Source organism: Sinohyriopsis cumingii, chromosome 4 (genome assembly GCF_028554795.1).
Source record: "Sinohyriopsis cumingii isolate HCF-2022 chromosome 4, ASM2855479v2, whole genome shotgun sequence".
Taxonomy (NCBI): Eukaryota; Metazoa; Mollusca; class Bivalvia; order Unionida; family Unionidae; genus Sinohyriopsis; species Sinohyriopsis cumingii.
The window spans coordinates 67859243-67884531 of NC_142964.1; the positions used below are offsets into that span (position 1 = coordinate 67859243).

Below are 25289 nucleotides of genomic sequence, written 5' to 3' on the forward strand. Positions count from 1 at the left end.
TTGCTCCTAAATTTTAAACTAAAATGGATTTGTGAAATGTCAGTTATTTATTTTGCAATTGGGACCTATTTAGTTTTTCTTCTTTTTGCAATTTTTGACGATGCATTTTAATCTGACTTGAGGTTATAACAAGAAAGTTACAAAGAAGTGCAAGAATAACATGTTCTCATAAAGATTGACAGGTATCATCTTTTAACACTGGCACTGGATAGCGCGGCTGCAATGTGCACATTTTGCATCTCCGTGGTTCATGACTGGATTTGTTCAAATATCCGACGTGTGCATAGGTAAGTAGTCACCATTCAAACTTAGTGATTTACTTTGTCTACTGGTTTGAGTCACCTCCAACATCACAAAACACAAATACAAGATCAATATGTACCAAGTGGATGCAGAAGCTCTCTGAAGTAAGAGGGTGCTTCGACGCTTTCTTCAACCAGGAAATTCATTCTTTTATATAGGGATGTATTTTCTTTCAGCTAATAGGATCGATATAACTAACTCTTTTCTTCTACAAAATAAGGGCAATGTTTTGCTGAGCCATTGGAGAGATAGAAATAAAATTTACAAATCCCAGGCCTTACTCCCCCTTTGGATGGTCTCTAACTGCATAAGCTCTGTTTATTATTGGATCATGATGAGCATAAAGGATACTAGATAAGTAAATTAAACTACAAGAAAGAGTCTTTTTTCCATTTAGTATACGTACTTGCCTACCCACCTATCTGCCTAACCATCTAATTGCTTATAAAAAAAAGTACAATATACAGACACCAGTAATCAAAAAGTCAATCAACCAAACTGCATGGCTGACTGGCTAACTGAGTTGCTATCTGACTTGCAGAAAGACTGGGGCAGACAGTAAATATAAATGAAAAGATATTAGCAATTTAGTCAAAAATCAGTTTTGTATGCATAGAAGGATTTGAAGATATTACAGATAGCATTAGTGTATCTTGATGCATAAAGATGTACTTCAGTCTCGTGTCAGGCAAGATAACACGCATACACAGTAAGACTACCATTTCTAAAATCTAGTCGATTTTCGGAAAATTGTACCACATTCATTATTGTATAGATTACCCTAAATCTAGGCTAGATTCGGATAAACAAATAAGAAAGTAGTGTCCATTTTACTCATCCACGGACCTCACTCTTTTGTAACAACAATGTTTACTTTGAGTATACCAGACATGCCAACAACGTCTTATTTGCCAACAGGAGTTCTCCTTTCAAAAATCCGATGAACATTTAAAACTGGTGTAATACTTTAGAACACATAATTTATAATTTCATTCAATGATAAATACAACTTTCAAGATCTCAATCTGTTACTCTGGTAATAGATATTTTATTAAAATGCACGTGAAAGGAATCCCAATTATATCATTAGGAGTTTGGCGGATTCATCTAGCAACATCTTGAGGTTAGTAATTTATTTAGCTTCTTCTTCAAACAGTTTGGCAACTGTTTGACGGGTTCGTTTTCCTTCAATCTTTAATATTCTTATCAAATAGCAATAAAGTGAATATTAACACCAGTTTTTTTTTTGCGAAATCGATTTTGCCACTGACACGGTCATGAAACAGTTCTTCGTTGGGTCAGCCCAGTCTATCTATGTATCAATGAAACATTTGCAGTCAAACCCGTGAAGAAGAAAAACTAAATAGGTCCCAAAATGTTGTCTTTTATGGACAGGTGTGATTAATACAAACGTAAAGTGTATAAGTAAATTGAGGAGGTTCATAAATGTTTGTCCTTTCTGGACAGGTGTGCTTGATACACATGAAGAAAGTATCAGTAAATTTTGGAGTTTCATAACTCTTGTCCTTTATGGAAAAGTGTGTTTGATACAGAGGTAGAATGTATAAGTAAATTTAGTAAATTCATCAATATTGCCCTTTATGGATAGGTGTGCTCGATACAGGGTAGATTGCATAAGCAAATTTAGGAGATAAATAAATGTCCATGTAGGACAAGTCTGCTTGATACGGAAGTTGAATGTATAAGAACATATAATAGGTTCATTAATGTTGTCCTTTATGAACAGGTGTGCTTGATACAATGGTATAAAGTATCAGTAAATGTGGGCGTTGTCAGATGTTGTTCTTTGACAAGAGGCGTGTATACTACAGGAATGAAATGTATAAGTAAATTTAGGAGGTTCATACATGTTATCTTTATTGACTTTAAAGTTTCAGATAATTGGTATCGGTTGTGAGTAGTGAATGGGGCCACCCTAGGGACAATGGGAATTAGCATTACAGACCCCCCCCCCCCCGGCCACTCTAGGGACAATGGAAATTTAACATGGGGAAAATTGCTGGGCCACTCTAGGGACAAGGGGAATTTAACATGGGGAATAGAGTTTGGGCTTGTCTAGGGACAAAGGGAATTGAACATGGGGAATAGAGTTTGGGCTTGTCTAGGGACAAGGGGAATCGAACATGGGAATAGAGTTTGGGCTTGTTTAGGGACAAGGGGAATTTAACATGGGAGAAAAAAAACTACTACTTTAGGGACAAGGGGAATTAAACATGGGATTATTTTTTTAAAAAAATTTTTTAAAAAAAGGGGTAGGCAATCGAAAGTCAATCTCTTTTCGAGACCTATGAGTGGCCCTGAAAAGGGCCTTTGGGTTTATGTTAATGTATCCATTAACATAAAGGGCACCGCATTGGTCTTCTTCTTGTCCTTAGGCTGCGCCTCACTGTAGGGCCGTAAATCAGCACTCTTTTGAGGCATCCTTTGTATCCATTAACATAAAGGGCACCGCATTGGTCTTCTTCTTGTCCTTAGGCTGCGCCTCACTGTAGGACCGTAAATCAGCACTCTTTTGAGGCATCCTTGTCTTTCTACGTAGATCCTACGTATCCACAGACTGGTGTCTGTCCTGTGGACAACGGTCCACTTGGATCGGACATACATTAGCATGTCCGTCCTAAACATCATTGAAGACACAAGGGTGGATGATTCAACTGTGATCCACATCTTGAGGCGACGAGAACAGGTGAATCAATGCACTGAACTGCGCTTATTTATAGGTAGAGGAAGGATTGAAACCGATTGAGTTCATTCACCAATCGGAACACGCGTTACAAAATTCAGTCAGCCCGCATCCAATCCGAAGAGAGCAGTTTGTGACGTCACGTGGTCTATATAGATTCGCTAGCGCCTGTGTGCAGTCAATCTATGCGACAGTGATTCAACATGACAGAAACTCAGAAAACGATCCATTGGGGTGCACCAGCAGGGGAGACCGCCCAAGGGAACCCGGACTTACTTTCAGAAGAGGTAAATTGGGATTTTGTGGATTTTCTTACCTCGCAAGAATTTGTTCCGGAACCTTCGTTACCTTCTTCATTACCGCAAGTGGAGAATTTTAGACAGAGACAGAAAGAAGAATTGGAGAAATTTATACAACGACAAAAGGAAGCGGAACAAGCTTTTCTCCTACAGCAACAGCAGCAAGAAGAAGAGGTAAGAAAAAAACAACAACAACAAGAAGTAGGAGCAAAGAAACAAGAGGGTGAAAATCAAACGGTCACGGTACTGTTGGACATTTTAGCGGAGTTAAGAAGTCTGAAACAAATGTATCAGACTTCTTTATTACGACCAAAGAGAATACGACCTTCCCGAGCTAAACACGTCAACCCTGTGACTAAGCCTACCGTACCACCCTTAGTGATTTCAACCAAATCATCATCATCAACAGTACGCAGTCCAGAAGTAGGCCTCGGCCGTGGCAAAGGCTTAAGACAGATAAAGTTGATTGCTTAAACTCACCCCTACACCAAAAAAAAACCAAAGGCCCTTCCCAGGGCCACCCACGTCTCTCGAAAACAAATACAATTTCAATTGCCAATAACTCAAAAAAAAAATCATTTTACCCCTATATTACGTGTATATGAGTGCGTGAGTGTACGTTCTTATTTTAAAATCAAAACTCAAAGACACTTACCTTATATAATTAATGTATTCTTTTATCAATAGTTACAATCCAATTCACAATTCACAACAGAGCATTTTAAAAAGTTCTTACACTCCTTCTGTCTTATTGTTTAGTCTCTCTGTTTTTTAAATTTCTTCACCTTCACAGTTTTTTCCTCCTCTTCCTCCTCACTTTCTTTCCTTCTTCTTTTCTTCTCCTGTTTCTTTTTCTTTACCTGGCTGCTTTCTTCCTCTAAAGAATCCCTCTCTTCTTCCGAAGAATCCCTCTCTTCTTCTGAAGAATCCCTCTTTTCTTCTGACTCCTCTTGTTTCTTTTTTGGGCAATCTGGAGACCAATGTCCTTTTTCTTGACAATAATAACAGGTATCTTGACTTTTGTCTTTTCTAGCCCCTTTTTTTCTTTTTTGATGGTCTGGACACTCTGAAGACCAATGCCCTTTCCTCTGACAGATATAGCAAGTATCTTGACTTTTATCTCGAAAGGAAGGAGAGTAGTCCGTGGGCTGGTCTGAAGAGAATTTTCTAATGACCCCTCGCAAAGCTCTGACGAAACGTTCCATCTGGGTAGTCTCTTCCATCGTTGTGCTCGGTTTGAGAGTGAAATGAATAGTGAAAGGACAAGACACACACCCTTTTATATACGTTGGTCTGCCATGACTATAAATTAGTCTATGGTGTTTAAACTTGAGTCATTTGACGTTTTTCACTCAAGATGAAACGATCCAATTCATTTGAGAAGAAAGAAGAAGAAGAAAGTAAGAGGCAGAAACGTGATCTATCGCCTCGTACCAGAGCTGAAGTCTTGGTACAAATTCATGCCAGCGATTTTGAAGAGGACATGAGTGAACCAGAATCCAAACCCTCTAAACAAAGTTCGCCACCCTTAGTCAACCCTGAAAAGTACTATTCCATTCGAGAGACGGAAAAGCGCTCCTCTAGAAAATTTAGAACCACGGCTTACAAATACACGGTGAAGTTTAAAGATTTCAAGGCTGAAGTACCGTTAGTGAAAGCAGAAGGGTTCATCACCGGGGTGTGGGATTCTTTGCTCACCGCACTCAAGCGACAATGTCAACCCAAAGAAGACGATCGCTTGAGACTTTCCATACAACACGACGGTTTGAAATCTCCTGTTTGGATCGAGTTTAGCACCCCTGCAGAATTGACCACTTCCAAAGTCATGGACAAGATTCAACACGTGCAACAATCTAATGACCAGTTTGACATCACCGATGGAAAAGCCACACTGGACATGACCCACGTCTCTCCTCCTCAAGGGACTGGACGCAAAAAGATGTTATTGGTGAACGAGCTTCGCAACACCAAAACAAGTCTCGTCCGAATTAACAACCCTCAAGACCAGATGTGTTTAGCCAGGGCTATCGTGGTGGGACGAACCTATGCCAACAAGAACGACACGGTAGAATGGAAAAGAGCCTGGGAAACTATTCGAAAATCGGACCGAGCCAAACAACGAAGTGAAGCAGAACTCCTGTTGCAACAAGCCGGACTGTTCAAAGACACACCCTGTGGCATTCCTGAGATGTAAAAATTGCAAGATGTCCTAGCCCCACGATACACCTTGAAAGTGTACCCTCAAGAAATGCGCGGGCCTCTGTTGTTTCGAGGGAAAGACTTTAAGGACGGAAAATACATTCATGTCTATTATCACGATGACCATTTCGATACCATTACCAGTATCACCGGATTCCTGGGATACAGATATCATTGTGAGAAATGTGACCGTGGTTATAATAATCGAGAGCAACACAAACATTGTGGATCGAAATGCCCAGGAAGTTTGGCCTCTCCACCCTGTCTGAGCGAAGGACCAGTGCCTTGTTCAACTTGTCTGCGCACGTTTGTCAGCCCTACCTGTTACCAACAACATTTGAAGACGCAAGGTTCACAGCTGAAATGTGCTTGTCAACTGCTGAGATTGTGCCCTACGTGTGGACAAGGCATACGTACCAATAGTGCCAAGGCACACGTATGTTCAGGGAAAAAAAATGTCACATTTGTCAACACATCGTGGACTTGGAACATCAATGCTACGTGCAAAAATACCAGCCCCCACCAGAGAAAGAGGACGGTCACAAGAAGAAAGGCAATTTCATCTTTTTTGATTTCGAATGCATGCAAGAGACCGGTATTCACATTCCTAATTTCTGCGTGGCTCATCGAGCGTGCGAGAAGTACATTCAAGAACCTATCTTCAGTCATTGCCCTCACTGCAGTAAGATTCCCAGAGGGCGTGAAAAAATCTTTCGAGGACCGAACACGTTAGCCGATTTTGCCCAATGGGTCTTAGACCCCATCGACAAGACGTGGAGCCAAGAGGACATCGAACGTTACGGAGATTGTCATCGTCATGCCACGGTGATGGCTCACAATTTCTCCGGATACGATGGACAGTTTCTTTTCAGATACTATACTGAACAAGGCACCGAGCGTCCTAAAGTGACTTTGAACGGAACCAAAATCATTTTCATGCAAGTGGGACAAGTACAGTTTAAAGATTCGATGAATTACTTGGCCATGCCTTTTAGCCGAATGCCTAAAACGTTTGGAATGACAGAAATGGCTAAAGGGTACTTTCCACACTTTTCAATACGGAAGCCAATCAACACGCCGTTCTACCCCATTTACCTGAGGCTCACTATTACGACCCGGACAACATGCGTACCGAACAACGAGAAGTTTTCTACGCTTGGCATCAGGCTCACGCCTCGGACCCTTTCGACTTTCAGGAAGAAATGTTAAATTATTGTCGTTCCGACGTGGAAATTTTACGACGTTGCTGTGGAAAATTTCGAGAACTGTTCATGGAACACGGAGGGGTCGATCCTTTGAAAGAAGCTTGCACCATTCCCAAAGCGTGTTCCTTAGTGTACCGCCAACGATTCATGCCTGAAAACACCGTGGCTATCATCAGCCCTCAGTCGACCCACTATGTCAAACGTCAATACTCGGTCAAAGCTCTACGCTGGTTACATTACTTGTGCGACAAGGAAGACAAATGGATTCAGCATGCCCGCAACGGGGGAGCCAGCTACAATCGTGGCTACAAATATTTGTTTTGTGTCATCGACGTCTTTTCCAAATTTGCCTGGGTCGTGCAGCGAGTTAGTGCGAGCCCTGCAACGGGTGTTGAAACAAAGTGGTCGTCACCCTCTTCGATGGCAAACGGACAAAGGCACCGAATTTCTGAACCAAGCTTTCCAAAAAGAATTAAAGAAACGTGACATTCATTTTTTTACCACCAAGAATCCCGAAACCAAAGCCAGCATCGTGGAACGTTTTCAACGCAATTTGAAAGAACGCATGTGGAAATATTTTACGCATCACCACACTCTGAAGTACATCGACATCTTACCGCACCTGGTGCAAGCGTACAACCAATCTTACCATCGAAGCATCCGACGTGTCCCGCAAGAAGTGACTCCCGATAACGAAGTGCTGGTGTTTGAGCGTCTGTTTGGTACGTCCCCGACGAGGGCTGTCCCCAAGAAAAGTGGAGAGTTGGCCGTAGGAGATTGGGTGCGCATTGGCAAAACCAAACGCACTTTCGACAAAGGTTACTTACCTAACTGGACGACCGAATTGTTTCGCGTCACTGGACGAGTGCATGGCCGTCATCCTGCCGTCTATAAATTGGAAGACATGAACGGAGAAGTGCTCAAAGGAACGTTTTATTTGCCGAAGTTACAACGTGTCACCAAAAAAGAAGACGACGTGTGCGACATCGAAAGCATTCTCGAACGCAGAACCGTAAAGTGGGCAAACGACGTGTCAAAGAAGTCAAAGTACGTTGGAAAGGATATCCACCCAGTTTTGATTCTTGGATCGACGCTTCGCAAGTCATCGACTATAAAAAGAAGTGACCATCATGCCCTTTCACACAGACGCAGCTACGTCGACCACTCCTTCACCTAGTTCTTCTGTGCAAGATTTACAAAAACAACCCTTGTGGGTATGGTGTGGAGAACGTGTGCCTAAAACGCAAATCGTCTTTTTCTGCCAAATCTTCGTGGTGTATTGTGTCATCGGGGCAGCCATTGCCAATTTGAGTTTGCAACAAGGAGACAAACAAATATGGACCATTTTATTGAGCAGTTGCATCGGTTACCTGCTTCCCAATCCCTCCCTGAAATTCACTTGAACGGGAACCACGGGAACCTTGTGTCCAGTGCCAGTGCCAGTCACCACTCCAACAACAACCACAACCAGAACCCCATTTTGGGCGGAGACACGCCTCTGACGTCCAGTAACCCCTCGGACATCCACATAACTCTGGAATTATGAGTCACCAAAACCAATTTTACTTAACCTTACCCAGTGACAGTTCCATGGAGGTGTTTCCCAACAACACGTTGTGCTTTTACACGGCCAAATTACCTCAGGCCATCCAGTTAGATCACGAAGCTTATTGGGAAGTGGCTTTGGTAGAAATCATTCACCCGACCCAAGTCCTCAATGTCCTTCCCAATCAAAATTTTTTTGATGTGGAAGTTCATGACGAGCAAGTGCAACAGTACTTGGATACCCATGTCAAATATGACAAGAAAACCCCTGGCACAAGAAATCAAAAGTACACCACCTATCACTTGTTCATTCCCCCAGGCTATTATTTTAGTGGTCAACATTTGGTGAGCACCATAGCCACCAGGTTTAATGGCGTGTTTTTTTAAAGCTTTGGACAGTGTCAGAAAAAGTGTCACCATGGAATACCACAAAGCAGCTCGTCGCTTCTCGATGAAATTTGACTGGAGTAAAACCCTGTCCATTTCATTTTGTTCTGAATTGTTTGACATGTTGGGCGGAGACATGAACATGAGAATGGCCATAATCAAGAAAAACGAATTACCAATCATTTACGACAACGAGTCTTTTATCAAGTTATTTCGTACCCCGGTAGAAATGAATCAAGGACTGAATTTGATGTTCGTGTATTCCGATGTGGTGGAGTACAACGTGGTGGGACACACCTCTGTGCCGTTACTGCGTGTCATTCCTTTCAAAGTGGATTCTGCCACGAACGCTGACGAGGAAGGTGGAAACACTTATCACGTCCACCGCGAATTTGTACATCCTCACTATTTGCCTGTCAGCAAGTCTTATTTGGACACGGTCAACATTACTATAAAAGGAGATTTGGGACATAATATTTCATTCACCAAAGGAAAAGTCACGGTGAAACTCCATTTTCGAAAACGGTTTTCTCACGATTCGTAAGTCATGTATCCAGTGTACCGAGGGGTTGCTCGACAACGAGGACACGGTTTAGGAGATATGTTAAAATCGGCCTTTCGTTCGGTGGCCCCGGTGTTGAAACCGATCGTGACACGCGGATTGCACGCCTTGAAAGATGTGGCACTGACACAAGGCAAAGAATTTCTCCAAAATGTCATCATCGACAAACAAAACCCTAAAGAAGCATTCATGAGGGCAGGCAAAAATGTCTTGCTGCAAACGGGTAAAGACCTTTTGGGCCGACGAGACACACCTATAAATGCCCTGCACGCTACCGAGTCAGGCATTCAGCAAGGACAAGGCAGAAAGAGACGACGAAGAAAACACCCTTTCACCAGACTTCACACTTCTAAAGCGAGAAAGACAAAGAAAAGAAGAACCGTTCGAGACTTAGACGTTTTCGATTATTGAGACACAGAACAAAATGATGCACCGAGAATCTTGCGCTTGTTCCAAGTCGGAACTGGATCTGTTTGCCATGCCCCCCCCCCCCCACCATGATGACGATGCAAGAATCCCAGTGGGTGGAATTTAACCCCGTCTCCTCTTTGACAGATTCAGCTCCCATCGAGTTTGAAATCAAAGGACAGCCCGAAGATTACATCGATCTGAATAGCAGTTACCTGTACTTGAAAGTGAAAGTGATCGAACCACCCAACGCTATCATAGACGCTGAAAAACAGTAGCTCTCGTCATTAATTTCATGCATTCCTTGTTTAGCTCAGTGGACTTGTATTTGAATAACAAACTGGTCAGCAGCAGCATGGATACTTACCCTTACCGAGCGTACCTGGAAAATCTCTTGACGTACGGAAAAGAAGCCAAGAACACTCATCTGGATGCTTGCGTGGTATGGAAACCTGACCAAGCGACTAAGTTCAACGGCATTACAGTTGCTGGGGATGGTTCAAATACAACGAGATTTGTAGAACGACAAAAGAAAATTGCTGGAAGTCGTAGTTTAGAACTGATGGATCGCTTGCATCTAGACATGTGGTTACAAGAAAAGTATTTGCTGAACGGGGTGGATATCTGCTTGAGACTGAATCTCAGCAGTGCCGCTTTCCATTTAATGGCTGCTGCTGATGCCGCTTACAAAACCATCATCCAAGAAGCCAAACTCTACGTGAGACGTGTGGAAGTGTTACCTAAAGTGGGAAACGACGTCAGTCAGACGTTGAGCAGAACGACCGCCAAGTCGCGTGGAAGTGAAAACCTTCACCATTCCTGCTGGACAGCGATCCATAATCGAAGATCATCTGTTCCAAGGACAGTTACCCAAGCGTTTGATCCTTGGTATCGTCAAGAATTCAGCCTTCAACGGAGCCTACAACGAAAATCCTTTCAACTTTCAACATTACAATGTGTCTAAGATCGAATTCAGCCGCGATGGCAAGACCTTGTGTACCCGACCTTTTGAGCCTAAGTTCGGTGACAAGAATTATTTGAGATCGTACTTGTCCCTGTACGAAACCACGGGACAGTTAGGAACCAACACCAGTCACGGTATTTCGTACGACGATTATGCAGGAGGCTACGCTTTGTGGGCTTTCGATTTCACTCCAGACCAGGGACATTTCCACCCTATAAAATCCAGTAAGATTCGTGTGGAAATTCAGTTTGCAGAAAATCTACGCGCAGATTATACGGTGAACGTCCTCCTGTATGCCGAATTCGACAATACCATAGAAATCAACAGTTTGAGAGAAGTCATTCTAGACTATTAGAAGCCATGGAAGACTGTTATCCCTCTTTACCTAGTGGAGAAACTTTAGACATGGAATGTGAGGAGACCGTGGAAGGAGAATCCCAAGACAAAGACGAAGAAGTTGTCATGATGAAGTCGAGATGGCTAGAACAAGAAGCCCATTTAGTCTCCTGTTTTGCCAAACACTTGGTCGAAAAAATGACGGAATTGATCAAGAAAGATTGCTATGGATGTCAAAACGATCATCCCAGTCAAATTCAACACGATAAATGCCTGATGCTGAGTCAAGAAGAAAAATTGGACGAGTATCTGGACGAAGCTTGGAGTCTCATCTCGGACAAAGACGTGTTGCATCAGTGGTATGAAGACTTGCATGAACATTCTTGTCCACCATTAACCACTCAAGAGATCCATCGTATCGAAGCTCTCCTGAATCAGGGTGAGGAGACGAAACGAAGAAACGGTTATTTGTCAGACATTTTCAAGCAAAAAGTCAGGATCGAATTGATGACTTATTATTACCTGTGAAGAAGAAAAACCACACAAAACATGGATACCTGGGAACTTTATTACCTTTTGAACCACAGTTCGTATACGGCTTCTTGGAATCCTGTCGTCTGTGCTAAAGATGAACTCCCTCATCGCAAACCTCAAGACCATCTAGCTTATGTGATCAACACGGACGACAGTCATCTCCCAGGAACCCACTGGGTAGCCGTTTACTTTCCTCAAGAAGGATGTGTGGAATATTTTGATTCGTACGGATTGCCCTCTTTGGAAGACGATATCATCGACTTTATGAGAAGAAATGCTCAGACCACCCGATTCAATAATGTGAAATTACAAGGCACAGATTCCTTGGTGTGTGGACAATATTGTGTGTATTTTCTGCATCATCGCAGCCTGGGCTATTCCTTAGAACATTTAGTGACTCATTTTGATCCTCGTTCTTCTTCTAGAAACGATGTGAAAGTAGATCGATGGTTTTGTGACAATTATGCTTATCTTTTGTCTCAAGCTAGGAAACGTAGTGTCCATCAATGGCCTAATGACTTCCAACAGTGGAAATCACAATTTCATTCACAACGTTGCCAACCCTGTCCAAAATAATGTGTAAATTGAAAAAAATGTTTGTGATATGAAAAAAAATGTTTGATGTTATATGGTTGGATTATTGTTAAAAAATGTTAGAGTTGTTGGTTAGTGTTAAGTGATTTTTGAATAAAAAAAAATGTTGTGTTTTGAAAAAAAAATGCCTTTGTGGTTTGTTTGGCTATAAGAATTTTGATTCATGCTCTTTGACTTCTCTCTATCCCTCTCATGACACTCATTGAACGTTGCGGCTCGAAAACCGTAGAGGGATGTTTTCCTTCACGTCCGCGCTTTGACTTTAAGAACCGGGGTAGTTTCGAGTCTAACCATCCATTGTCGACTCATCCTCCTACGAAGATGTGCTCCAAACTAGCTAAGCTAAACGAAGCCTACGTGAATTTGCATAGGGTCAGACACAATCTGATACCTAAGCCAGAAGAGATAGAGAATGTGAGAATGCTAAATGTCACTGAAGACCTGATAGAAGAGCTCTTCAGAGAAGAAGTGAACAGGGAGAAAGAAGAATGGACAGAGAAGTACAGACTTCAGAGACAGCAGCAACAGCAACAACAACAACAGCAGCAGCAGGAACCTGAACCTGACAGAGGCTTTGTCGATTGTCGTATCGACACCAAAGAGTTCTTCTTCTCTTTCCGAAGAAGCAGACCTACCGTCAGAAAGTCTATCCTCAGAGGACGTCGCATTCTTAGAAACTAAAAGATTGCCATAGCAAACAAAAAAAACCAGCCCTTTTCAGGGCTACCCAATACTCTAGAAAAGAAATAACAATCGATTTGCCAATGTATAGGTAGAGTAGTGTGAATATAAACACTGACTCTTTTTTATAGTTTGAGTGTATGTGTTTGTGTATAGGATTGTGTGTTTGTAAGTGTTCACGTACGTTGGTATGGATAGTAGATTAAGATCATGGTTTGTTTTGCTGTTAGAGGTGTGGGGAGAGTAGATTTTGGGGGTTTGATTGGATTGCTTTGCGTATGTGAATAGTATATTGAAGTGATTAATGACAATTTTTTTTAGAATAGGAATGGGTAGTATAAAAAAGTGAGTGAGTGTTTCTTTTAGGTCGGCGCGTTGTTTGGTTATAATCTAGGTAAGATCAATTTTATGGTTTTAGGGGGATGTTTTCCTTCACGTCCGCGCTTTAAGTATAAATTGAAACTCGCTGGGCAGTCTAGCTACCCTTGTTGATTGATCAAGAGAATGAACACCAGACTAGCAAAACTGCTTGAACTTCATGTACACCTGGAATATGCCAGGTGTATAGTGAATGAGTTGGCTGTAGAGGCCTTAGTAGAAGAGGGAAGGGTGAAAGAGGAGGAGAGAAGAAACAAAGAAGAGGAGGAGAGAAGAAACAAAGAAGAGGAGGAAAAGGAGAGAAGAAATTTCAGAATCCCAGAGACAGAAAATAGGATTCTGAAGCCACTTATCCCGCCTCTGCTCTCCCCCAAAAAAGAGTGAAAAGAGACTGGGGAAGAAGATGTGTGTGTGGCGCCAGGCCAGGAAGGTGCCAGCATTAGATAGGTGCATCTGGAGTTAAAAACCAACAGCCCTTTTCAGGGCTACTCAAACCTTTAGAAAAGAAATAACAATCAATTTGCCAATGTGTGTAGGTAGTGTGAATATAAACACTGACTCTTTTTTCTAGTGTGAGGGTATGTGTTTGTGCATGTGTTTGTGTGTTTGTGTTTGCAAGCGCTCACGTACGTTTGTGTGAATAGTAGATTATGGGTTTGTTTATTGTTTCTTAGCGTATGTGGAGAGTATAGTTGGGGTTTTGTAACAGATCAAGTACGATTGTGTGGATAGTAGATTATGGATTTAGTTTTAATGATTTGCGTGTGTAAATAGTAGATTTGGGGTTTGTTTATTGCTGGTTCACGTATGTGGATAGTAGATCATATGAAATGAGAAAAGTAGGGGATGTTTTCCTTCACGTCCGCGCGTTGTTTGGTCATGATCTAGGTAATATCAATTTTATGTCTTAGGGGATGTTTTCCATCACGTCCGCGCTTTCACTATAAGAACCCACAGTATTCGTCGTTCAAACCATTCTACAGAGAAGATGGCTTCAAACCACCTCGATAAAATGTAAAAGTTGCAAGACGTCCTGGACAATTTGGGCATGATGGAACAAATGCTAGTGAGGCTAAATGAAGATCACTATTCTTATAGCCCCCATCGAGTGAAGATGGAGATTAACAACTTAAGAAAAGTAAAGGAAATGATAAGTGCTGTGATGAAAGAAATAAAGGAGGAGAAGGAGGATGAAGAGGAAAGGATATGGATAAGAGAATGGAATGAAAAAATTGAAAAAGAAGAAGAAAATGAGAAGAGGAAGAAAGAAGAGGAGGAGAAGAAGAAAGAAGAGGAGGAGAAAAAAAAAGAAAGAAAAGAAGAGAAAGAGTGTAGGAGAGAAAATAAGAAGTTGGTGGAGAAATAGAAGAAATTAGAAGCAGTGGAAACCCAAAGGCCCTTTTCAGGGCCACTCATAGGTCTCGAAAAGAGATTGACTTTCGATTGCCTACCCCTTTTTTAAAAAAAATTTAAAAAAAAAAAACAATCCCATGTTCAATTCCCCTTGTCCCTAAAGTAGTAGTTCTTTTCTCCCATGTTAAATTCCCCTTGTCCCTAAACAAGCCCAAACTCTATTCCCATGTTCGATTCCCCTTGTCCCTAGACAAGCCCAAAATCTATTCCCCATGTTCAATTCCCTTTGTCCCTAGACAAGCCCAAACTCTATTCCCCATGTTAAATTCCCCTTGTCCCTAGAGTGGCCCAGCAATTTTCCCCATGTTAAATTTCCATTGTCCCTAGAGTGGCCCGGGGGAGTCTGTAATGCTAATTCCCATTGTCCCTAGGGTGGCCCCATTCACTACTGTTGTGAGTGGGAGGGGATGCATGTTTGCAGAAGAACGAAACTATCTTTGAAGAGCAATATATATTAGTAAGAGGGGTGGTTAATTGGGTTTGGCTGGTGTTATCTAGAGGATGACCTCCCTCGATATTATAGCCTGGCGGGAGTCAAAGATAAATAGAATTTCAACAGAGAACTGGGCGAGAATACTGGGAAGAAATAAAGCAGTACGAGCCCCCTTCGACAAGAAAATAGCAAATTTAATTAGAACAAATTAATAACGACAATTCCAATTTAGGTTAGATTATATCAATATAATTCAACAGGTGTGTCTAATTTGGATTTATTTCATCATCATAACGAGAGGTGAAAAGAGCGCAATGTCCACGACCTATTTACATCACCTTTCTGTCTGGACCGTATATCAGCGTCTCCTAATTCACCCTTTCTAAGCTCTATGCTTTGGTCTTTTATTGTGACCACGTCCTTGTTTCTTTCCCCGGAATTCTGTCTTCATACTATCCCGTCTTTCTCTCAGAAAGCTATTCCTTATTGCTGTTCTCTTTCAGAACTAGCACTAAACATGTATTTTATTTTACAAGACGACCATCTGGTCCCTTTCTTGTTTAACGAGGAAAGCAATAATTTCTTTATGCCTCCCCGGAGTCGACTACACTTCCTCCTTCCAGGAAATTTTCAGACTAAAGAATTTCAACTAAGGTCGTCACTTTAAAGTCTGATTGCTCTAAAGTGTACGTCCTAATTTATTCCGCCCATTCGTAGGCAGCGGTTCCTAATTTTTCCCAAAGAAATAATTCCTTTCATCAGGTTTAGACAGCTCGGAATCTGTGAGCGACAGTGCGTGACAATTTCCCTTTGAAAAATGATAAGTGGACATATGTTCCTACCAAGCGGTTAGGGTTGGTAGCTCAGATGTTTACTTTCTAAGGACCGTGTTATGATACCCCGGTCAATTTCAGTTGGAATTCTGCCCCTTTGAAGTTTACACTTTCATGGGGGTGGGGGAGATGAACGAAGATAGGTCGAAGTGACCCATCACAAAGACTTTTCTGGCTTAAATGCGATATAATTTTAAGGCTCAGTGTATTTAACTTTGAAGTTTCTTGCAATTCAAAATTCTAAAATTCGACACTTCACATTATATATATATATATATATATATATATATATATATATATATATATATATATATATATATATATATATATATATATATATATATATATATATATATATATATATATATATGTATATATCTTCATTCATTCTCACTGAGAGATAGAGAGGGTATAATTGGTTGTCTAGTAGGATGGTTTGTATCTTTCTTTCCTAGGGAGACAGGGGTTCGTACTGCTCTGGTACATGCCTATTTAGCTGTGTTCATGTACTTTATATTTTATAGGCCTGTGCCGGCAAGTAAACATGCCTAACCTAAATCAATAGTCATCTCGAAAAATGAATCCATTTTCAGAAAATTGTCCTCAGTTACTTCTAAAGTGTTTGCTAGATTCGGAATAGATTCGGAGAAACAAAATATGAAAGTAGCCAACTATAGGCTCAGACAGACCTGAACTCAATCTTTTCTAACAATATTATATATTAGATAAAACTTTCCACCATGTTGGTTGTCAGCAGAGTTTCACTTACAAGCAATATTATTACGAGATAGATGTGAATTGTTGAATTATAACATGACATTGTTACTAGATAAAATTAGATTTTACGCAATAGTATTACCTGAAAACGATATAATATAGCGTTATTACCGGACATAATTTTTGACGATAATATTGCATTATTACGAGATAGAATGTCGTTTTCACGAGATAATATATGACAGCTGTATACAGTGTATATGTTTATGTATATATATGTATGTGTATATGTATGTACGTATGTATGTGTATATGTATACGTATATATATATATATATATATATATATATATATATATATATATATATATATATATATATATATGTATATGCGTGTGTGTTTATGTATTTGTTTATGTATATTTCCTAGAGATTTCTATATGGTTTTCTGTATTTATATATCTCATTTTGTAAATGCATTAGTTGACGATGTATTTATCATGCTTGCGTTCTCGTCTATGCTGTGTCTCATAATCTTATGATATGTATAATCCGTATCTTAGTAACCTGATATAATCTTTGTTGAATAGGTAATGAAGTAATTTAGACAGTCAGTCATAGATAAATGCATGCACGCACGCATACGCACAAACAAGTATATATATATATATATATATATATATATATATATATATATATATATATATATATATATATATATATATGCATAAAAACATGTGTCATATAAAAAGAACTACATATATAATTACACTGTTATAAGTTTTCCATTTCCTTTTCGTTACTATTTCGAAGTTAATGTTAAGCACATAACACTATAGATGTATTAACTTTTCGAAATATTATCATCATCAAGCAATTGTTAAGAGATCAGTGCAATGCTTAGCCAAATGGTTGCAGATTTGCATAATTGCAGGTATTGAGATATTTCGTTTTGTCAATATGGTAGCTGATACAGTACTACTGTTGCATTTTTGTCACTTTTCTGTTGTATTTTATGATCTTGTATTATCCTGAATTTGACTAACCTACTGTAATCTCTGTTGAAGAGGAAATAATGTCAGTCAGTCAGTCAGTCAGTCATACATGCACGCACGCAAGCACGCACGCACGCACACACATATACATACATACATACATACATGCATGCATGCATACGTACGTACGTGTGTACGTGCGTGCGTGTGTGTGTGTTTGATTTATGTTTTACACTGACTAACCTGTTAGTTTTATTGTCACTTTTCAGAATAGCATTATCAAAAGTAAAATAGAGCTGTTTATTTTTAAGTCAAATGTCCTCATCCTACCTTCCATGCACACAAATACAACATGGTGGAGGGGGGTTCTGCGTCATCGACGTGTAGCACGGGCAAAATAAATAAAAGTGAGCGACAATAAGAAAATGTAGGTTTGGAGGGTTCAAATCTACCCGAATATATCTCATTTTGTTACATCTGATATTACTGAAAAATGTACTAAACAAAATATTTTAGATCGGTATGCCCACGTCATTGAAATACCAATTCATTTCCTGTCGGCATACCAATCTACCATATTTTGTCTTCTATATTCTCAAAATGTTTCAGATGTTCCAAAAGTAAATGCGATATATTCTGGCATATATAATTTTGGTCTTTTATTATAAAATACCACCTATAACGAATGACTTGGTCAGCAGGAAGGGCCTTTTTGAACTTCTGAGTAAGATCGGTTGCCCCCCAAAACTCCTCAGCATGATAATCTCTTTCCATGCAGATATGAAGGGAACAGTCCTGTATGATGGATCATCCTCAACTTCCTTCCCAATTAACAGTGGTGTGAAGCAGGGCTGCGTGCTGGCACCAACACTTTTTGGGATCTTCTTCTCCCTGCTCCTGTCCTACGCCTTCGACACATCCACGGATGGCATATATCTACACACCAGGTCTGATGGGAGCCTGTTCAACCTGGCACGACTGCGCTCAAAGACCAAAGTGAGAGCTGTGCTCATCAGGGAGATGCTTTTGCAGATGACGCAGCTCTTGTGGCCCACACCGAGGAAGCCCTCCAGAGACTGGGAGACCGTTTTGCTGTTGCCTGCACGCACTTTGGTCTCACAATCAGCTTGGAAAAAACAAATGTCAGTGTGCAAGATACCACCATTGCCCCTTCAATCAAAATCAACGGTGTCACCCTGGAAGCAGTCAACAACTTTACCTACCTAGGGTCAACCATCAGCAACACTCTCTCGATTGATATGGAGCTGGACAGAAGGCTTGGAAAGGCAAACACCATCATGGCTCGATTAACAAAGAGGGTTTGGGAAAACAACGCGCTGACAGAGCACACCAAGGTCCGAGTCTACCAGGCCTGCGTTCTCAGCACCCTTCTATATGGAAGTGAGACGTGGAGTACCTACATGAGGCAAGAACGCCGGCTCAACTCCTTCCATATACGGTGCCTAAAACGCATCCTGAAAATCAGCTGGCAAGACCGTGTTCCACACAGCAAGATCCTGCAGCGTGCAAGTACCCCCAACATGTACTCCCTGCTAATTAAACGCCGCCTTCGATGGCTGGGTCACGTCCGACGCATGGAGGATGGAAGGCTGCCAAAGGACATCTTATATGGACAGCTGGCCACTGGCATGAGAAGAGTCGGACGCCCCTCACTCCGTTTCAAAGATGTGTGCAAGAGGGGCATGAAGGCATGCAACATTTCACCCGATGGCTGGGAAGAGCTGGCTGAGGACCGAGGCACCTGGAGACTGGTGGTAAATAATGGCATATCAGTCGCTGATGCGAGAAGAGGCCAGTTGGTGGCAGAGAAACGTAAGAGAAAGAAGAACGCAACAGCAACCACAGTAATGCAGACTTCCCAGTATGTCTGCACCAACTGCAGTAGGGACTGTCACTCACGTATAGGCCTGCACAGCCACAGCAGACGTTGCCAACAGAGACAGGCAACACCCCAAGGGCGCTATTCGCATGGTCTTTCGAGACCGAGTCGCCAATGATGATGATGATGATGATAACGAAGGGCAGCAAACTAGAACTAATTGGAAATTTTGATATAAATGTATTTGGCCCAGTGTACACTTTCCCTCATTCCTCTATTATTTTATCGGCATCATAACTTCTTCTTAACCATTTAGATGTCATCAATTTTATCACTTTAGAAAGAATACAATGCATGTATCCCTATAGCTCCTGTATTTCCACAGGTTATTATCATCATGAAATGGTGCTTGAGAATAACTCTGGAGAAATTATTGCCATAATTGATACATTTATTTTAACGATTTTCTTAATTTTATCTTAGTTTATTTAATTTTATTTGTATTATCTAGGAAATTCAGTTAATCCATTATGAAGATCAAGCTATAAACCATATTGGTTTCTCTATTTCCAAAATATCAAAGGGATACCCACTACGCCACTCACCCCCCCCCCCCAAACCCCCCCCCCCCATCCCATCCCCGAGAAATTGTCACTAATGTTGCAATGTGACCAAACGGAAGAAAATATATGTTTGGCAGGTTCAAATCTACCCGAATATATCATATTTTGTTACATCTGATATGATTCAAGAAAGCACTAAACAAATATATATGATTTGAAAGTCAACGGTAATAATAGGCCCCTGCCAATCTGCCTACCTGACTGAAATACAAATAAAGCTTCCTGTCGGCATACCGATCTCAGATATTATTCAGCCTAAAATATATGGACTAGTTTGTTAAACAGGTTATCATGATTAAGAAAAACATTCACATTCCTTAATGAATTTGAACTCTTTAAAAAAAAATGATCCAATAAAAGATATGCCCAGAAACAAGAATAATCTTGAATCTGTAGCACAATTGTAAGAAAACGTTAAAATAGAGGAATGACATCTATGTAACACGGTCTGAAACGAAGTAGTTGTTCAGGGTGACGTACTACTTGGGTTTTCACCAACAGGCGAACCAGGCGATTTGATATCAATTACGTCCGCAGTACCTGTGCTCATTTGGATAATCGCTGTTGTCAAATTCGTTCGCGAGTGCGCTGATTAAACATCATCATGCATCATCTAGTTGGTGTCGGTATAAAACATCTTGAAACGATCCTGGTAAAACCGTTTTATTTTGTCTAAATAAAACTCCCGCGAGCAGACTCGACAAGTAGGCTCTACTGACGAACCGACATATATAGGTTTTGTCAACTTCAGTTTTGCTTTATTACTATGAACAGCAGTCCAGTCCACAATCGAAACATTAATAATCCGATCGATTTTCAAATGATAAAGATTTGGAAGACATTTGATCATAGAAAAAGTGAAAGCCGTGTCTTTTTGTACGCTACTTATGACGTATTATATAAAATATTCTTTACTGTACAAAATTAATAATGATGTGTACATTAATTAAGTATTAAGTTTCGTAGGAGTACGCCTTACTTCACAATAAACAGTGTTTTCGATAATGAGAATCTGTGCTTCTAAGAGACTTCTCTTATGGTCATCTATGCAAATAATATATAACTACCGTAGAACGTTTGTCTTCTCTTTGACTTTTTCCTGTCATCGTATCCATTATCTTATATTTGTATCATTATGAAAAGATGAAATTAAGATTGATGATCATGACTAGCCCCCCCCCCCCCCCCGCCCGGTTCCCGTCATCCCCAGCATCGCATTACTCCGATATATGAACATGAGAGACGGTATCGTATTTTACTGGCCCCCATATTTGTATTAAGTGGGATGCCAACGCTGACTTCATAATAAGGGACCGACCATTTGATCTTCAGTAAAGGGGGGTGGGGTGGCTGTATTAGTTTTTGAGTGCCTGAAAATTAAAACTAAAATCCCAGGCCTCACTCTCCTAAGGAAATGGTTGGTCCCTAACTGCATAAGCTCTTCCTATTATTGGATTCATTAATACAGTTTAATATAAGAAATAATCTTTAAGTCTTCTTGTTCTATTTCATTTAGTGTACATTCTTGCCTGCCTACTTACCTATCTACCTATCTAAATACTCAAATGAAAATAAGCAGTCAGACAGACACCCGTAGTCAGAAAGACAAATAACTTAGCTGTATGAAAGAGTAGCCGAGTTATACTCTGAGTTGCATATAACGCTGGGGGAGGGAGATAGTCTTTTTGGAATTTTATTGGTTAGTAAGTTAGCCAGAATTTAGCTTTGTATGGACGGAGGGATTTAAAGATGTTACAGACTAGAATTAGGATATTGTTGTATCTCGATGCACTTCATTCTCATGTAAAGTATAGCATGCATCTGCAACATGAATATCATTCTTGACCTTACAATCGGCGTGGGTGGGTGGGTTGTGCAAACATGTAGTAGTCAGCTATTCTGTTTTACGGGCGAACATGCACCGAGGAAACCGACTCGGGCTTGGCTTGGCTAGAATCGAGCTTGTGACCCTTGGAATGCGTGTCTGACTCCCTCCCAAATGAGCTACCGTGGTTCCTTCACAATTTCATGGTATGGAAAATATTGTGATCATTACAACGTTGATCTTTGGTTCGCTCGTGCAAACGTCAACACTGCGTCATAATTGTGATATACATGTATTCGAAGAATCAGACATTGAGGTTATTATATGATATATTACCAGTTTTGGCTTAGTGAACAAGATCATGGACAAGCTACAGTTGCCATGGGAGAAAATTTGCGTCATCCAAGTTGCCTCGAAACAGGAGTAGATAATCATATTAGCTACATGCATCAGTCAAATTTTATTCCTCTTTCCTGATAAGATTATAAGATATAGACTGCAGTTGCGTACAAAGGGTAAATGGTGTCCGGGGCGACGATGAAAGCCCAAAGGGGTTTTTGGATCTCTGGCGCCCGTGGTTTTTGTTACATGCGTGTAGTAATGATCCATATAATCTTCCAAAACATTAACTTAAATTATTCTTGTGGCTTATTCATAATGCAGCTTCCTGTTTCTTTCTGGTCTTCTTTTTTTTTTAAAAAAAAACAAAACAAAAAATAAAACAAGACATGTGAAACCAAAACAGAAAACGTCTAACGCGTGTGGTCTTTCGGTTTTAGCTCATATTTACACACTTCTAGTCAATACAGTTTTTATAAATATAAAATAAAATACGTTCAGGTAAGAAGGAAGCAAATTAAATTTATTATTAAATGAGAAATTAAACTCACAGACTTAAGCTGTCAGATAGCAGTATTTTTCCTCACTCCGTGAGATATGCTAGATATGTTGATCAGAATGTACGTGTGAACTATCAGTGTTCAAGGTGAACTGAAGGACTTTCAAGCGCATGACATTCAAGTCTACACACCAACAACGTATCTCTAAAACGTGACAAAAGTACGGAAATAAACTGATAGATCCGGCCAAGTGCTGAATGTAGCGAGTACACATTATATATATCTATTTGTGATCAGTGCCGGATTACCCATTAAGCACACTAAGTACGTACTTAAGGGCATCAGTTCAACAAGGGTACCATAATAAATTCAAACTAATTGTTGATGACAAAATTGAATGAATTGTATAAGACATTTCGATGTGCATGTACGATTATTTTTATTTGGAATGATGGCAACACTGGTATTTTCCCACCTTTTAAGCTTTTAGTATTTGTTTTTAGTTTCACATTTTGTAGAGGGAAGTGGGGGGCACGATAATATTTTCAGTGCTTAGGGCCCTGGAATTAATCCGGCTGTATGACAAACTGTTTGCTGTTGACAGCTGATCAGGTGACGACCATAAAAACTGCAACAAATTTAACAATGGTGAAGGCTTGCCTGTAATATGGCAAACACTAATTTAAAATGACCGTTTAAGTATATCAACATATTTAATCGTTATTTCACAAAGAAAGAAAGAAAGAAAGAAAGAAAGAAAGAAAATAAAATGAACGTACCAATTTTAAAAGTAACTTTTCTCAGGAGTAAGTTTGAACATGTGATTGAAACAGACTTCGACAGTTCTCGTCAGCTCTAAACTTAAATGTTAATTGTCTCAGATAAATGGAAATATATATATATATATATATTCCAGAAAGACCGGAGATGGCAGTGGCTGTATATGTAGAAAAGAGACTTGCGAAAATAGACTTGAATGTCATGCGCTTGAAAGTCCTTCAGTTCGCCTTGAACACTGATTTCAACAACTTCTATTACAGACAATACAAGAATATTCAATTTCATTTTTAAAATCAGATCTATCCAGAAAATTGTCCAAGTATATAAATGAAACCTGCAATTACTGTTGCTGAGTATTATTTTTCAGTTTTTTTATCTTGTATATTTTAAAACTCCTATTTTTCTCTTTTAGTGTAAAATGAAATTTAAAGTGATGAACCAACTGTACAAATTTCTTTGTAATTGTATGAAATTATTGAATATTGCAAGAAACTCTTGTTCGGTGCATTAGACAATGCAGCAACTCCACAAATTTCCTTGGAATTATATGAAATTATTAAATATTTTAAGGCAATCTAGCAATGTGCATTAGGCAACATTTTAAATTCTGCTCTTTTTTTGCAGTGCAATATTTCATTCATATTGAAGCAGTATTGTTTTGCATGTAATAATCTAATCTTTTATTATTTTTCAACAACTTCTATTACAGACAATACTAGAATATTCAATCATAATTACATCGTTGAATATGAAACTGTATCTTAAAATATGCTATCATGTAACAAGTTCATTAAATCTGTGAACATACAATAAAAACTGAGACAATTTTGTATCATGTGCGCTTAATACCATTGAGTGGTTTTGAGAAAGTTTTTCCTACTTTGTCAGTAACTTCACGAAATTCCTTTTCTTTTCATTGATTTCTAGACTCCACAAACCCGTGGAATATGGAAATTTACTTAATGGTTTCTATTAATACGTGAAATTCCTAATTACGGAATCTTTCTGTGACGGATACCGGTGTAAACATACACACTCCCTTGAACAAGGGAGAGAACTGGGGAAGCATTATCACAAGGTCTATGTAGTAGGCCGTAAGCATAAAGCATTTGGCCTTGGAGAGGTAATATGTTTTACCAAGTCTTTTTTTTGTTGTTGTGACATCCGATGTTTTCAGGCATAACAAACAAAAGGGAACGTGTATATTTTCTCACATCTTAAATAAGGGCGCGATCATTTTGATGGGGTCTCATTCCACCGCAACTTCTGGACTTTGTACTGGACCGTAAGCGAGCGGTATAGGGGACCAATCATTGGGAGTTTTCTGCACTGGCAGATGGCAGGTTTCAAACCACAATGGTTCTTTTCTGTGTATCACGCACAGGGGCTCGTATCGTTACTTAAAATTGACCTGTCATACATGTACTATATAATAACTACAAGGGAGGACACTTCTATCCTTTCTCGCGCGACCCAATTTAGAATAAACGCTGTTATTTCAAGCCACATTTCGCGTAGCGTAATAAATTTGGTACCGATGCTAAGCTCAAGCATTCGACTGTGTATCCCTATCAAAAGTTTGACTTAATATCATACCTTTAGGGAATGCCAAATCATTTTCCCACGGAACCGTTCGACATGTACCTGATCTCGCCCGCTTAATATGCAAAAACATCGCCCTGAATGGAATACGACCTTCTCATTGGCCAACTGAAAATAAGTTATAAAATAAATACAGGACGTTATTTTCTTTAACCTATGAGAGGAGATTATTCCATTCAGCGCTTTGTTCTTGTATGACAGGTCAATTTTAAGCAAAGATACGAGCCCATGTGGTATCACGCAGAGCTTAATTATTATGGCAAGAGAAAGAGAGACAGACTTAGAACCTTA

At 40.0% G+C, this 25289-nt stretch overlaps 1 protein-coding gene across 2 annotated transcripts in view; it reads left to right on the top strand.

The window, feature by feature from the left end:
• The first annotated feature begins 1248 nt into the window (after positions 1 to 1248).
• LOC149801384 (uncharacterized) overlaps positions 1249 to 25289 on the top strand; it is a 37616-nt gene continuing 13575 nt past the window's right edge. The window contains exon 1 of one of the 2 annotated variants that reach the window (XM_089955457.1): positions 1249 to 1426. The gene's annotated coding sequence lies outside the window, so the exon portion shown is untranslated. Of the gene's footprint in view, positions 1427 to 24441; positions 24520 to 25289 lie in introns of those variants that run through there. The other variant, XM_089955456.1, reaches the window with a different exon arrangement.